Below are 17,277 nucleotides of genomic sequence, written 5' to 3' on the forward strand. Positions count from 1 at the left end.
TCTCTTTAAAAAAAAAAGAAAAGAAAAATAAATCCTTTCAGCTCTTTCTCACACTTGCATCTCGTGAACTGTGAACACTTTTCTGATAGGACTTTGCTTTGATGTTTTCCTCCTTAGATTTTTGCTGCCTTGTACCTCAGTTGTAAGTCGCTACAATGGTTTAACAAGGGCTGTGTGTCATATGCACAGAAATATTGTCCATCTTGTTTTATCTGTGTGACATTACTAAAACCACAAGGAGCAAATCCTCCATCTGATAAACCATCTGACCATGTGATGATTGATTTTATTGAGTTGATGCCCAATTGAGAGAAGAGACATTGTGTTGTTATGACTGACATCTACGAAGAAGAAAGTTTCTTTGGACTGAGGTTTCTCCGATTGTTTTAATGAACATGGGGATAAGAGGAAAAAAAAATAATTGTTTGGGAAATCTCCAAATTTGGGAAAATGACATGTTGTATTGCCAGACTGCACTATATCTACTATACCACAACTATATCTCCTGTCCTAGTTTGGTGCTGGTCCTGTGCTGACTGGAATTAGCAACATCATATTTCTCCGTCACCAGCTTCTCTCCATTTGTTTCCCATAAAATCTAGAATAGAATTTAACTTTCATTTTCTCCACTTCCTGTCCCCAGTTCCTTTCTCCACCTTTACCACTCATCAACGTTCACAATTGTCTTCACCTGTTCCTGCCTTTGTAAACCCAGCTCTCCCCTTGGTTCCCTGTCACATCATTGTCTCTGTGGTCCATGCCACACCCTGTCTTCAAGTTTACCCGTCTCATGGTTTTTAGACTCCTGACTCTTGTTCATCTGTGTCTTGGTCTGAGGTTTGGTTTGGTTTGCATTCGTTGTCTTAGTCCCCTTTTCTGTGCTCGTGTTCTGTTTTGGAGAATCCTTGTTTCCTTGTTCATGATTCGTCTCTCTAATGATTTCACATTGATGTTTTAGTTTTAGGTTCTATTCCCTTATTGAGTTCTGCAGTTTCTTGAGCCTTTGTTCATGTTTAGGTCCTAGTTTTCCTGTGTTAATATTAAGGTTTATGTTTTTGTTCCATGGTCCCTAGTAATGGTTGTCTTCTGGTTTCTAGTGTCTGTGACTCACTTTTAGTTTTTGCCTCATCTGTTTAGTCCATGTTTACTTTTCCTTCTGGTTCTTCAGCTCAACCCTTGTTTAGTCCTGTAATGTGTGTGTGTGTGTGTGTGTGTGTGTGTGTGTGTGTGTGTGTGTGTCTATGGCAGAGTTAATTTCTCGTCTTTAGTTTAATTGTCTCCTTCTGAAATGGTCCCAGTTTAGTCGTCCTTGTGCAGTGAATTAGTGTTAGTAGTTCTTATTGTCTTTCTTTATAATTATTAATAAAACTTATCTTCTCACCAAACCCCTCTCGCCTTGTCGCACTTGGTTCCACCCTAAATACCAAACCTGACAGACTGGTTCTCTGTGTCCCCTCTGATCAATGTCCCTGACCTTCATTCTTCAATAGATCATCTACTTTCCCCATTTTCTGGATGTTTCCAGCAGCTTGTCCCATTTCTGCTTCAAAAACAGTTGTTGCTTCCCACAGATCAGATATATGTATGTTTCTTTTCTGAAGCTTCATCAGCAGCCACAGAGCTGCAGTTACTTCAGATGACAAAGGCTGTGCTTCCATTCCAGATGACTGCAGACAGTCCACTAAAGTCAGTTGTGTGGGACAAAGGAAGTTTCTCTTACCGTGTATGAAGATCACAAACTCCACAAACATCTTCATCTTCCTGCTAAAACTGCAACAAATCCTCCTTAAATCAGCTTCTTCCTAAACTAACTGCAGGTTCACAATGGTTCTAATCTACTGACACTTAAAGTGAAACTTCAGTTTAACGTTTAGCACATGGGAGGAGTTAATTTACACAATCATGCTTCAGGTGAACCGGCTTTATACAAACACACTGTAGTGTAGAGGTGACACTGGTTAAATACACACACACACACACACACACACACACACACACACACACACACACACACACACACACTAAGTGTAGCTGTTTATAAAGCTCCATCAAAAGTCACATTTCACCTTGTTTTTCCACTTCATGACATAAAGCAGCAGCTGATGATTCATACAGGACCATGATCCAGATCAAAAGTGTCATTTAGAACAACAGCTTTTTAACATGATGGAGAACATTTTAAACATGAATAAACACATAGAAGGTCCTAAATCTGGTGGTCTGCCATCTATGCTTTTAACCCAATTCCCTCCTCTGCTTTTCAAAACATTTTTATTCATTTTTCCTTCATTGTCTGATGAGGTTTGAATTATTCTCAACCACTCAGTGCAAATGGGTGTTTTCCCTACAGCTCTCTTTACTTATTAAACCTGTTTTTAAAAAAGCAGCTCAGATCCATCCACACCCAGTAGCCACAGTCCAATTTCTCAGAATCTTTCTCATGTCCTATTTTTAAACACATTTTTTAGAGAAACTACTTCTTACAATACAACAAGTTGGAAGTGTTTCAGTGTGTTTCTGCACTCGTCACAGTACAGAGACAGTTTGACAGCTTCCTGCTCGTCTCCTCTGTTTGCACAGGCGTCACACACTGTGACACTTATCAAGTTCTCACTAGGTCACAAAAATCTAGACTATAGGTTTTTGAATGTCAGCAGATACTGTGCATAATAAACATGGATTCACAAATACTTCATGTATTTATTGTCATCACAGTCTCCCATAAGTGCAACATTGTTACCTAATGTCTATAATAACTTGTGCATAAAAGATTCATTAATATTAACAATATAGTGCTAATAACTGAAGTAGTTGAATCTCTACATTTTACAAAGTGTGTGTCTGTGTGTGTTTGTATGACACCTGTCAGTCACGAGCTATGCGCTCGGACAGCTGGAGAGAGACGGGTCGACCCACGTGTCACAGAAGATTCAGGAATGTGGTATTTCATAGACAGGTGTGTGTATATCTTACATGAATAATAATCTTTTATCAGATTATTAATACTGTGTCAGTAGTAGGATAGTTCAGACACACAGGGAAGCTAGTGGGGGTGAGGAGTTTCCCTGTAAACCGGAGGTTGCAGATGCGTGTGTTCAGACAGATGCTATAGACGGCTCTGGTCTTGTGATGACAGTCATAGTGGTTATGATAATGATATGAATATTGTAAACTCAGAGAGACACATTGTGCTTAAAGCTGTTTTTACGCTGTCGGCACTTTTTAAACGATCGTATTCACATGCACATGGTCAGTTGGTAAGAACCCAAAACCAGTTCATTCAGATGTCCATGATACAGAGTTTTCAGCCATGGTGTCTAATATGTGCTGTGCATGTCTCTTATGTTTAACGTGCACGTGTTTTACAATGTCCTCCAACATTACGTCAGAGGTGCCGCTGGCTCCAGCATCATAGACCTGTGTGACGTTAGGAAATACACTGTCGCTGTTTTCATCATCAGATAGTAACAAGTTGATGATATTTGTTTTCATGATCATCCTGTTTCACCAGTGACAAGTACAGCTGTAAAACACCTGCGTACTTTTTGGCCTTTTCATACAAATCGGTGTCAGACAGGGTTAAAATATTGGCCACAGCTTTATCCAGCTCATTTTCCACAGACTGTCTGATAGAACCTGTATTTTGATTCTGGTGAAGCTGTTTTAAAGCATCCAGCTGCTGCTGTGGGATCAAACACATTTTCTGGAAAGTCAGGTCCTGCATTGTTCAATGTGGCTAATCTGACCCTAGAAGGTGCTTTATATAAAACCTCCAAAAGAATCAGATTTCTACGCATGCACGCTGTTCTGAGTCTCAGATGATCAGGGCTCTTAGCTTTAAAGTCTATGAACAGATTCCCGTAAGCAGGACTTGTAGCATCGTTAAAAGTGTCCAGGAAAAATCTGCTATTACCAGGAACATTTGTCCAGCCAATAACATGATTCTGTGTTTGTCACGTGGGAATTTAAATAACACTAAATAGTTTGTGTTTAAACTGATGGTTCTACTTGATTTATCCTGAATAAAAAGATTCTGAACCAGGTACAAACAGCTAAGATTTCTATGATGAACATATCTAGTGAAAACATTTTGTACTTCTACATTGTTGCTGGCATCGTTCATTAAATCATCTATAATTAGTAATATTGTGGGGAGAAGCACATCGTCACATAAAGAGTCTGTCAGTTCTCTTATTCTCAACAGCTGGTCATAAAGAAGCTGTCAGCGCGAATATATGTACACAACATTATCTATATCCTCTGAAATGAGGCGTGAAGCATTTTCAGTAACACAAAAAAGTCTTTCCACAGTTTGAAGGGCCGCTCACCAACATGCTAAACAAATGTTCCAACCTGGGATTGAATGTTTCTAGCTGATCAGTAGCCATAAGGGAGGGTTGAATAATCAGGCAGCACTGTCCACTTAGTGTCAACAACCTGCACGACGGGAAAGTGTCGAATTTTTTAGAGTAAAGGCCTTTTTATTCTGAACACTGTCTGAGAATGTTTTCCTCAGGCAGCTCACACACATCACCATCATTAATTTCATCGGTTAGATCACCCAGGTACCAACCCAGTGGTGGGATCCAGTCTCCGTCTTTAGAGGTAAAAATCTTTTGATAGTTTTAAGATTATATATATATATATATATATATATATATATATATATATAAACGTGTACAGAGGTGAACTGACCAACAGGAGTGTGAATATAGACAAAGTCTGTTCATGTTTGAATTCACATTTAACAGGAAACTGGTGCATATAAAGTATCAACACAAATGACATGATGGTTTGTTTCAGTAGAAAATTTCCATTAATTAAATGGTTGTTTTCATAGCACTGATGCAGCTAAAGAAGATGGGTCTCATGGTAAACTTGTAAATGATGATCACATTACTCCAAATGCCAAGATGAAATGTATAACAACAAAGCTGCCACATATACAGAAAACACATGCAAAACAATTGTATATTAACATGAGTAGAACATGGTTTGTAGAACAACTGTGTGTTAAGACATTTTTTGAATTTGCTTTTTAAACTAATTCATAAAAAATCATTGTGTTTCTTTAAGAAATGTAAGATGTGGATTGTGACAAGTGTGGTAAGTGAGAAAGCCGTCGACAGAATGCTGGATGCATAATTCTGAAACTGGTGTTTATGATCGAGGTTGTTCAGCAAACCTGTCATGAAGCACAGATACAGGACTTTTGACAGCAAGTAACGGTGAGACTGTTAAATCAGTTCTGTCCTGGGGTTCACTCATGTCCTGTAGAGATTAGGTACATGTTCCTTATCACACACTAGTATCACCAGTTCTATTAGTTTTAATACATCCTCTAAAAGCCCTTATTTCTCTGATGCTTAGCAAATGTTCACCTGGGCTCCACTACATCTACCAACAGGTCACAAACAGGAAGTGGGTCTGAAATGTTTTCATAGCAGGGGGAACTGGGCTGTACCATCCAGAGATGAAATGGGGAGTTTTCTGATTTTATTGGGAAAATAATCTTAAAGGTGCTCGTACTGATATTTAATGTTAACCTTCCCCTATGGGATGAATTGAGTGAACGTACATAAGACATTTATATAGTTTTCTATAGAAAGAACTAATAGATTGACTTAATAGTAGCAATGGCCCAGCTTAGTTTTTCTTTTCTGGTGTTTAGTTTTCTTATTTGTTTGATCAGTTTTTGGTTTATTTTGTTGTTTTTCTTTTATGTTTTGTATATAATTTTCCATAAAATCAGTTTGAGCTGCTGTTTTTGGGTTCACGGTGAATAAATCCCACACTGAGTGAAGTTTTATCTCATGTCATTATCGTTTCTTTAGCAGAATCTGGATGAGGAGATGCCTCAGAAAGTTTCCGGAGCCTCAGACTCCCAACCTACAATTCCAGTTCCAGAAGAGCTGCAGAATTTCTTGATGCAAGTGGTTGTTCAGAAATCAGTTGCACTGAACAACAGGCTCACATTATAATTCAGTGAGGGAGGGATGTAGTTTCATAAAATCATAGTAAATAAAATGATAAACTTGCAGACTTATTGTGTGTAAGTATCAATTTAATGGATTTCAGTGTCATTTAATTGTAACGAGCATAACTTCAGAATTATGTAATGTGTGTATCCTGGTGAACTAACTAATGTGTGTTTTTCATCATCAGAACCCATTTTAAAATCAGATGTTTCTTTATTTTATTATTCTTTCTACTATTAGTATTTTCAATTTCCAGGCGATGAGCTACAGGATTATAACACTGCAGATGAAGATCAGTATTCATCCGATAAAGAATAAATTGCAGAGTCTGAAGACGATGCTGATTCAGGTACAAGTGTCCCTCCTATTCCTACCATGTCTAATAATGGAGCGACTCATTCAGAAGCACCACCTCCTAATGCTACTGTGAAACTGGCAAATAATCTAGATGTGAGCAGCACTGTAGACTTTGTGCCAAGTGCTGCTGAAACATCTGATTCTTTGTGGTGTTTCCATACATGTAGTGAGGGTGCAGGACCTATCAGTCCTCTGTATGCCTGGATGAGAGGGCAACGATTCAGCCCAGCTTTCCTAAGCTGCCTGATGAAGTATAGTTGCTGCTGGGAAGCTCAGGACAGATGTCACCTACAAGCCCAGGACCTTGTGGCCTTTTGATGATCAGAGGCTGCAGAGGGGAAGAGTTCTTCCTAAAGTCTATTATTTCTTTTGTCTTGATTATAATGAGGATGAGGTCATTCTCCTCCCCAAAGACAAGTATGTGGTTCACCTGGCCTCTGTAACCCGTCTCGTCCCCTCCTTGATGAGGCCCAGGATGGTGTTGTTGTCCTGGGAGGAGACACCGTCATAGTTATACATGGTGAAAGGTTTGGGCTGAGACAGCAGCCCTGCAGTCATCCTGTGCTGATTGTGAGCTCGGCAGATACCTGCCCTCCCATTCTTACCACTTGTGGGGTCTTTCAGTCAGGAAGTGACTTTACAGCTTTTTGAAATTTCGGGGACTGCTGCCTGGGTTAAAGACAGGTTGAAGATGTCTGCATATACACTAGCAAGATGATCCCCACAGGCTTTCAGAAGTCTAGGAGAGACTCCATCTGCTCCTGAAGCATGTGAGGATTTACCTGTTTTGGGACCTGTGAGTGTGTCACCTGAGCTCCAGGGTGCAGGGGGATTTTGAAGGGTATCTATGTTCAGCCTGTCAAATCTGGCAAAGAAGGAATTAAGACTGTCAGGGAGGGTGACGTCTCAAGAGACCATTTGTTGGCTTAGTCCTGTAGTTTGTGCTGCCTGGATTCCCTGGATCTGCAAGTTTGTTGGTGCCATAGATATCAGTTTAAAAGCACTTTAGCCAGACACTGCTCAACCGGGTGAGGTGTTTCTTCAGTCCGAAAACCAAAACTCTTGCACTCATTGGAGCGTCAGTAGTTTCACATAACTATTGCACATGTGCAGTTCAATAGCCACAATACAGGAAATGCTGAATTGTAGCATATGAAACATTGGTTAAAAATGAAGCTTGCTGCTTTGGGATTGAAAAAGCATCATCCAGTGGAGTTGTGGGTCTAGAGGATGTACTTTAACTAGCATTAGTACAGCAATGGAATTGTGGCACAAACAAATGAGTGAATCCAGGCTGATAAGTAACCAAACATGAGTGCAGAAGATTAAAACCATACATTTAGAAAATGACTGAAGTTATCTTTTAGTATTTGGGTATCGTCAGTATTTAAATGTCGTCATACGTCATGTTTTATTTTAGCTTAGGCATTTTCATTTTTGTACTGTGGATAATTTTTAGATGTTGCTGCAGACAAACATTCCAGCAGAGCACCAAGGAGAACATGGTCTAAGGCTGAGATGACACTTCAGAGCTCACATTCTTAAAGGAAACTGGCCACACAAAATGAATGCAAACAGTGTGAGCTGGCAGAAGGTGCAGCTTGAAGGAGGAACCTTGCAAAATCTACGGGACTGTGACTAAAAAGACACTCACAGAAACACAAGCCATAAACCTGATGTGTTGACCCCCCAAATGTTGATATCCTGGCAGCTCGTGTTGTTCCACTCATGCATAATGTTCAAAATGATGTGCGACAGCTTTAAGGCTTTAGTTGTGTTGCATTTGCAGGCTGCTGTGTAAATGTTGTGTTAAGTCAATGTGAGTATTAGTTGTATTAAAGCTCACTCAGCACTGAGTTTTTATTGTAAGTAAAGTGAGATCAAGCACAGAGCTGGTTAATCACCATCACCAGCAACTGTTTGGGTTGTATTTTTTGTTTTAAGCCCTTTTTAAATCAACCATGCTTCAAATAGACACTCAGTAGATAATAATAATAATAATAATAATAATAATAATAATAATAATAATAATAATAATAATAATTCATTTTATTTATAAAGCACTTTACATTTGCTAACACATTTCAAAGTGCTACACAAGCGGATTAAGACCAAGAATAAAACATAATAAACATGTAAAGCCTAAAAACATATAAAACAAAGAATAAGACAGCAATGATCACTTTAAAATGTTTTTCTAAACAAAATAATAAACATAAAAGTCATCTGTAGTTTAAATTGATGGCTTCTGTGTTGTGTAGCAGGCTGCTCCTGTAATACAGTAACACAGTTTTTTGAGTTTTGATTATGGCTGTGGTTTATTTATGACCAGGGGCTTTTTTTGTTGTTGTTGTAATACTGTGTGTTGTTTTGGAAGCAACATAAGGGCAGTTTGATTGTTAATTAAATGACTGTGTTCTATCAGGTTTGTGTATATATGCAAATGAAGTCCAATTTAAAGACCCAACAATGTTTATTTGGACCATGTAAACCACATAATCAGCCGTCTGTACAAACCACTGTAGTGTCAGGTTGGTGTGTATGAGCTTCTGTAGGTTGTATCTAAAATTGTTTCAGATTTTTTGCAGCGTTTTAATTTTACTTCCATGTCTCTACGATATCTAAAAGTATTAGTCTGTAGAAACCACCACTGGACAGGTTTTTCAAGACCTGATCTTGAAGTTCATGTATATCTGTGTGTGTGTGTGTGTGTGTGTGTGTGTGTGTGTGTGTGTGTGTGTGTGTGTGTGTGTGTGTGTTTAATCTGCGTCACCTCTACACTACAGTGTGTTTGTATAAAGCCATTTCACCTGAAGCAGGATTGTGTAATTAAACTCCTCCCTTCAGCCAAAAGTGAAACTAAAGTGTCAGTAGATTAGAACCATTCTGAACCTGCAGTTAGTTTAGGAAGAAGCTGATTTAAGGAGGATTTGTTGCAGTTTTAGCAGGAAGATGAAGATGTTTGTGGAGTTTGTGATCTTCATACACGGTAAGAGAAACTTCCTTTGTCCCACACAACTGACTTTAGTGGACTGTCTGCAGTCATCTGGAATGGAAGCACAGCCTTTGTCATCTGAAGTAACTGCAGCTCTGTGGCTGCTGATGAAGCTTCAGAAAAGAAACATACATATATCTGATCTGTGGGAAGCAACAACTGTTTTTGAAGCAGAAATGGGACAAGCTGCTGGAAACATCCAGAAAATGGGGAAAGTAGATGATCTATTGAAGAATGAAGCTCAGGGACACTGATCAGATGGGACACAGAGAACCAGTCTGTCAGGTTTGGTATTTAGGGTGGAACCAAGTGCGACAAGGCGAGAGGGGTTTGGTGAGAAGATAAGATTTATTAATAATTATAAAGAAAGACAATAAGAACTACTAACACTAATTCACTGCACAAGGACGACTAAAGTGGGACAATTTCAGAAGGAGACAATTGAACTAAAGACAAGAAATTAACTCTGCCAACTGTGCCACTCTGACACACACACACACACACACACACACACACACATTACAGGACTAAACAAGGGTTGAGCTGAAGAACCAGAAGGAAAAGTAAACATGGACTAAACACGTGAGGCAAAAACTAAAAGTGAGTCACAGACACTAGAAACCAGAAGACAACCATTACTAGGGACCATGGAACAAAAACATGAACCTTAATATTAACACAGGAAAACTAGGACCTAAACATGAACAAGGGCTCAAGAAACTGCAGAACTCAATAAGGGAATAGAACCTAAAACTAAAACATCAATGTGAAATCATTAGAGAGACGAATCATGAACAAGGAAACAAGGATTCTCCAAAACAGAACACGAGCACAGAAAAGGGGACTAAGACAACAAATGCAAACCAAACCAAACCTCAGACCAAGACGCAGATGAACAAGAGTCAGGAGTCTAAAAACCATGAGACGGGTAAACTTGAAGACAGGGTGTGGCATGGACCACAGAGACAATGATCTGACAGGGAACCAAGGGGAGAGCTGGGTTTACAAAGGCAGGAACAGGTGAAGACAGTTGTGAACGTTGATGAGTGGTAAAGGTGGAGAAAGGAACTGGGGACAGGAAGTGGAGAAAATGAAAGTTAAATTCTATTCTAGATTTTATGGGAAACAAATGGAGAGAAGCTGGTGACGGAGAAATATGATGTTGCTAATTCCAGTCAGCACAGGACCAGCACCAAACTAGGACAGGAGATATAGTTGTGGTATAGTAGATATAGTGCAGTCTGGCAAAACTGCAACATGTCATTTTCCCAAACAATTTTATTATTATTTTTTCCTCTTATCCCCATGTTCATTACAACAACCAGAGAAACCTCAGTCCAAGGAGACTTTCTTCTTCTTCGTACTTATTTAGTTTTGAGTACATGTCAGTTGCTGTAATAAATCAACATTCCCCCTTTGGACACATGGTTTAACCTGTTTGTCAACTTTAGCAGTGTTTAGGAAAACTTTTAAAAAAAAATTTTACGTTTCTTTCTCAGAGATAGAAAATTTTTGCACAGCAGTGAGTGATGATAAAATGTCTGAGACTGTGTGTGTGTGTGTGTGTGTGTGTGTGTTTGAGATACTTCCTGTTGGGCAGCTTCCTTACAGCATCCACTTGCATGTTTCCTGCTAAAACTAAGTCAGTGTTATTTTTTTTAAGTCTGAACAACATTTAAACATCCTTCAAAAGTACAAGTTGCCATTTTAACCAAGTAAAATGCTAAGAGTCAAATGCATCATTTAATCAGACTTGATTTTCCATCACAAATACTTAAGCATCTACATGAATGTTAAAGTCACTATAATGACTTTATCTGTACTAAGCACTAAATCAGATAGAAAATCAGAAAATTCTATCAAAAACTCTGAATAAGGGACTGGAGGACGGTACACGAGAACAAATAATAGTGGTTTTTGAGTTTTCCAGTTTGGGTGTGAAAGGCTAAGAGTAAGACTCTCAAATGAGTTATAACTATGTTTAGGTCTAGGAATTATTGATAAGCTAGAATGAAATATTGCTGCTACTCCTCCACCTCAGTCTGTGCTTCTAGGAACATGATCATTAATATGACTCATTTAAACTGACATATTCTTCCTGCTGCAACCAAGTTTCAGTGAGACAAAATAAATCGAATTGATGATCGTTTATTAAGTCATTTACCAACAGAGATTTAGAAGAGAGAGATCTGATATTTAATAATCCACATTTAATAGTTTTGGGTTTTGGTTCAGACATCGTCTCTATGGGACAAAGAGCAGTGTGGTTAAGATCATAAAATTAAAATAATAAAATTCTCTGGGTGAAAAGTTAGAATCCATAACAGCTGCATTTTGTCTGTTGATAACGTCAGATTCTATAAATATCTCAGACTGTTTATACCTGTGGATGTTGTCGGGTGTTGGAGCTGAGGATGCAGGAGACTGAGACGCTGTGGACAATGTTCTCAGTCCACATCAATGATCCCAAGAAGTTCGGGTGCAGTCCATCTTGTTTGAAGTTCTGAGGACGATCCCAGAAAAGATTGAAATTATCAATGTCAAAGAGTCCGTGTGCGGAGACTTGTGGTTGAAGCCATGTGTGCAGGCTGAGGAGTCTGGAGAACCAGCCAACACTGCGACCCAGCGTGGGAACTGATGAAGAACCATCTGTGGTGGAGCAGCATGTGAATTCCTCTCTGGAGGCACGGTGGTGGTGGTGGTGGAGTTTCAGTTCTGGCGAGGCCCCGGCAGAATGTCCCGACCGCGCTGCCCACGGGAGGTGGAGTGGACACCTGTGGGGTCGAGCCGTCTGGCATCTCACGGGGCAGGCAGTCAGAGGGAACCGCTGCCGGGGAAGTTGGCCTTTCCAGCTTCTCAGTGAACAGTGAACCGGTTCTCCACCTGGACCAGGGAAGTGGTCTGATGGAGCGTTAAGCTGCAGCAGGTGTCGTCCGATGTCTTCTTTTAGCCGGGATCCAGGCCTCCTGTGTCAGGGCAGGACATTGGTCGTCCGACAGGTCCAGAGGATTCCAGCAGATGCAGCCGTTTTCCCATTGGAGGCTGATTTATAACATTGTTGTATAGTTGCCAGTTATATTATGGAGGCGTGTGACAATATGTGTTATTATGTATTACAATATATATTTTTAAATCAACATCTAATTCATCAATGTGAACATTTATTGTGCAAACTGCAAATAGAAAAGAGAACAGAAGAGTGTGTGTGTGTGTGTGTGTGTGTGTGTGTGTGTGTTTAGTTACGTTCTTGTCCTGCAGCTTGGAAATTGCTGCTCTCTACAAATGCACCTGTTACACTTGGTGCAGATGGTAGAAGACGTCTTTTTTTAGGTCTTTGCTGTCCACTCACTGTATTTTCAGGAAGCTCAGTGTCCTCTCCACTTTCAGAGGAAGGGTCAGAGCCAAGTGGAGGACTCCAGTGAGCATTCTGTGTCAGACTCCCACTGGAAGCTTGTGTCTTATTCAGATGAGTCCTGCTGCTTGTTGCTAGATAAAGGCTGCATGAGCATTTCTAAAATGCCTCTTCATTTTTGCTGCTTTTCTCCTTCTCTGCTCACTGATGAAATGACCCCTCAGCCAAGCTGCAGGTTTATCTTTGGCTGTGAAAGCAGCCAGGTGCATATACACACTAACAGTTGTTGGGCAGGAGGCACATGACACACATCCCTCAAAATGATTTAATGTTTGCTAGTTTTGAACAAGTGTGAAGTTCTTTAGGTCATTTATTTAAAAAAAGTTGTTGTTGTAAGATGATTTAATAGTAAACACACCAAAGTAGAAATAAACACATGCAGCCTCAAGTCTTCCAAAGATGTGGGGTTTCTGGACATTTTAATGCAGAAATGTAGATTCAACCATTATTTATTCAAACTTCTTCAGTAAAGACACTGTGATGAACAAACATGTATTTTTGCAGATTGTCGGTGCATTTTGTCTGGAAGCAGATGCTGATGTTTGAAACGTGAGAGAAAATACAGTTTACAGCATCATCAGGTCCAGACTTTACTTTGAAATCAGATTTTCAGTTTCAGCAATGACTGTGTCCAGGATGTTAAAATAAAGTGATAAAAAGCAACAGATGTTATTCAGCTTTTTATTGTACAGTCCAGGTAAACACGTACAAATGGGTGAAGCTGGTAGATCATTAACAGGTCCAAGGTCAAAAGTACAGAAAGTACAAATGAAAATGAAAGCATGAAGCAGCAGTGACATGTCTGCAGGGATCAGAGATGGTTGCTAGTGGAACTGACACTGTGTCCACAAAGACAGTACAACATGAGCAGCACGTCAGCAGAACTGATGTCCTGAAGCTGTTTGTGAAGATGAAGATGTTTGTGGTGTTTTTGATCCTCGTACACGGTAAGATCACCTTCCTCCCTCTGATCTGACTGATCCAACGTCTTTAATCTTGATTTGATTCCTCTTGAACTGATCCATGTGTTTGTTGGATGTGTCAGACTGTCCTCAGTTGTCTTCTTCAGGATTCTGTCCCTGTAGCTTCTTCATCTTCTCACAGCTTGTGTTCCCAGCAGTAACAATGATCCTTTGCTGTGGTCTTTTTGCTGACAGCAGCATCAGATGTGGATGGAAATGTTGGGCTTCATTCAGACAAATGTTGAGTTTCCAGGCTGCTCACACTGCAGAGGACACATTCACTTTGTCCCAGTCCTTCAACACCTGTCCAACCACAACACCTTCACATCACTTCTTACAAGATTGAAACAAACCAAGTCAAAGCTTTGATTTCTTCTCCTCACTGAGAGAAACACATGAAGTGTCTCCACGTCTCCATCAGTCCTGTCTTTTCTCTGAGTATTAGTCCTCCTGCTGAAGACGTGATGGACAGATGGAAGGAAAAGATGTGAGGATAGAGGAGTTCAGCAGCAGTGAAACATGATATGAAGTTATTACACAGAAATTTGATAATATATTGACTTTGTTAGATATTTGATAAATAGATTTTTTTGGTGTCAAACCAAAACATGTGTATCGTCCAAAATGAGATTACAAATATTCTTAGTTACACATAGATACACAAGATAAACATTACAACATCCTCTATTTCATTTATCAACAAACTTTCATTATAAAGAGCTTTTCCCTTTTCTCCCAGGCTTCCTGCAAATATCTAATTTAAATGTTTTATATGTAAATTAAGTCTGTGCATCATTCATATTCAAAAACCTATTTGGGTTTTAATGAAAGAACAAAGTTTTATGTGGTTATTAATAAAAAGTAATTTTCAAAAATGGTAAGAACACAATAAAACAAATTGAAAATAAATAAAAATTTAGGTAAAACAGAGAAAAACAATGAAGAATAAAACATTAGAAAAACTACTGTAGGACAGTTTTTGTCCTTTAAACATAGGACAGAGCCCTGAGTTCAGAGACTTATTGTCCTCTGGTTGATTTATGGAACCTCCTCTTTTAAATGTCAGTTTTAATGTTGCAGTTAAAGGTTTTATTTCACCTCATTCAGCTTGTTGTGAGTTATTACTGGTTCACCAATATTAAACACAAACATACAACTATGTCCCAAAATATAATGATTAAATTGGGAAAATAAAGAAACAAAAGTAGTGTTTCTTAAAGAAATCTTGTAGCCAGCTCTCCCCACAGATTCTCGTTGTTCCTCCCTGCTATATGCTCAGTCCCTGATTCTGCCTGATTCTGTTTCAAGGACTCTGTTACCTGATTTCTTTGGTCTGAGGTTTGGTTTCCTATGTTGCTCTATGTGTTCACAGTTTGATTCATTGTTTATTCCTGTTGGTTTGTATAAACTCTGTTTTGGCTTTTCCTCTGATACCCTCAGATTTAGTTTCTCAGTTTTCCCATTGTGTCTTGGCTTTGTACTTTGTTTTCCTCATTTCTGGTTAGTGCTTTGTGTTTCTTTTGGTTTAATACCTCATTAGTGTTTATGAGTTTACATTGTTACTCAGATCATTTTGTTTTGCCAATTGTGGTTCACATTTATTTCCTAGCATAGCTGTTAGTATTCACATTCTGATTTAGGTTTCTCCACTCTTGGTTCTTGTGCTTTTTTCCCTGTGTGAAGATCGTTCTTCAGTTGATCTAGAATCATTAGTCCCAGTTCACCCTAAATGTGTTTTCTTGTTCAAGTTATTTTGAGTCAGGAGTCCAGTCGCTCAAACCCAGTTACCTTGTTTTCACCTCCCTGGTTTAATTACTTGTTCACTTCCCCCCCAGTTAGTTGTATTTGTGCCTTTTTATACTGATTCTTCTATCAAACTAACTCCCTTATTATAGCAATATGTGCAGTTTCTGTCTTCTGTTAAGCTTCTAGTCGATTGCTGTCTGCTCTGTTTCATTTCTGCTCCTTGATGTGATTTTGTTAGTTTCCTTTTTCTCCCTTGTGCTTAAAGTTTTCTTTGCCTGTTACACTCGGTTCCTATTTAATACAAAACCTGACAAAATCACAATAAATCCTTAGGACATTCAAATGAGTTGTAAAAGAACCATTAAACTTCAATTCAAGCAGGAAATAATTAGTGAAAATTTAATAGAAATAAGAAAACAAACCCTGTTTCAGGCCTGAACGACGCTTGGAAACATGGTGGCCACAAATATTGAGGCCCTTTCACTTAAACAAGCAGAAATAAAAGTCAGTCAGTCAGTGTCTGAGCGCAGACATGACGTCTTAATTTCCCAATAACTTACAACAAGTGATGTTGGGGATCTGGTAGCTCAATGAGTAGAGCATTGGCTTCAGATGCAAGGGGCTGCAGCCACCCTGGTGCCAGTCCCAAGCCCGGTTGTGGCAGGAAGGGAAAAAAAACAACTCATACCAAATTGACGTTGCACTGTGGTGACCCCTGAAGGGACAAGACAAAAGCCGCTGACAAAGGGAACAACATTGGTTGTACTCAACATAAGAACATGCACACGGTTCATTTCAACCAAACTACTTAAAGCAGAATAAAATAAATCATCTGTAAAAACCAAAACACAAAAAATGAACAGAATAGACCTGCATACATTTAACGTAACAGAAAGGGCTACTTATACATTTTAAATGAACTAGTGAACTATATTTAGAGAATAAAAGATAAAATAAATGTTGTGTTAATAAATGTAATTGATTACACCTGGAGATACAGTTCAACAACGGTGAAAGAACAAAACGAGTCGACTTTAGTCTTTTACTTGCACAAGGGGAGCCCGGCGGGGTCTTAGTGACTTAACACTTCACCCGAACTCAGCCAACTCCACCGGGCTCTTCCTTGTCCACACTATTTATTGGAAAACAGAGATCAAAGCAGATACAGTTCAATGCAGAAAAACAACTCCTTATAAGTAATAGGCCAATGAAAAATGAAATTATCACATAATGATAATATAGCGTTGTATTGTTTCCTTGACCCCTGGTCAACAGACTTTAAAGGTAAACTACAAAGCTACATGGTGTCACTAATGACATCATCAGTGCATAGACACATCATAAACATACATTACATTACATTTAATGTTGGAAACAATTAACAAACCCTAACATGAATATTGCACATAAAATACTTGAATCAAAATCCAGGCTAAAAGCTGCTTCACCAAAAACTCTTTGTCCTTCACTTTGGAACAACTCTGACTGGAGTCAGAGAATCTGAGAGCACAGACTGGTTCATACACTGGAAGCATGTCAGACAAGTCAGCTGGTGTAAGACCATGAAGAGCTTTAACAACAAGGAGGAGAATTTTAAAATCAGTACAGAAGCTGACAGGCAGCCAGTGTAAGGACTTTAAAACAGGTGTAATGTGTTCTCTCCTTCTGGTTCCTGTCAGGACTCTGAATCAACTGTAACTGGTTTATGAGGTATTTGGGTCGACCAGAGAGGAGACAGCATTACAATAGTCCAGTCTGCTGGATTTAAGAGCCTGCATTAGTCTCTGTGTCACTCAGACAGAGAAATGGAGCTTTTTCTTCAAAATG

General features: G+C 39.2%; 1 protein-coding gene across 5 annotated transcripts in view; it reads right to left on the reverse strand.

Annotated features, from left to right (window-relative positions):
• The window catches only part of LOC137136989 (muscle M-line assembly protein unc-89-like), a 296,309-nt gene that overhangs the window by 169,544 nt on the left and 109,488 nt on the right, over positions 1-17,277 (reverse strand). The gene's annotated exons all lie outside the window — the stretch shown is intronic.

The sequence above is a fragment of the Channa argus genome, chromosome 12 (genome assembly GCF_033026475.1).
Source record: "Channa argus isolate prfri chromosome 12, Channa argus male v1.0, whole genome shotgun sequence".
NCBI classification, from domain to species: Eukaryota; Metazoa; Chordata; class Actinopteri; order Anabantiformes; family Channidae; genus Channa; species Channa argus.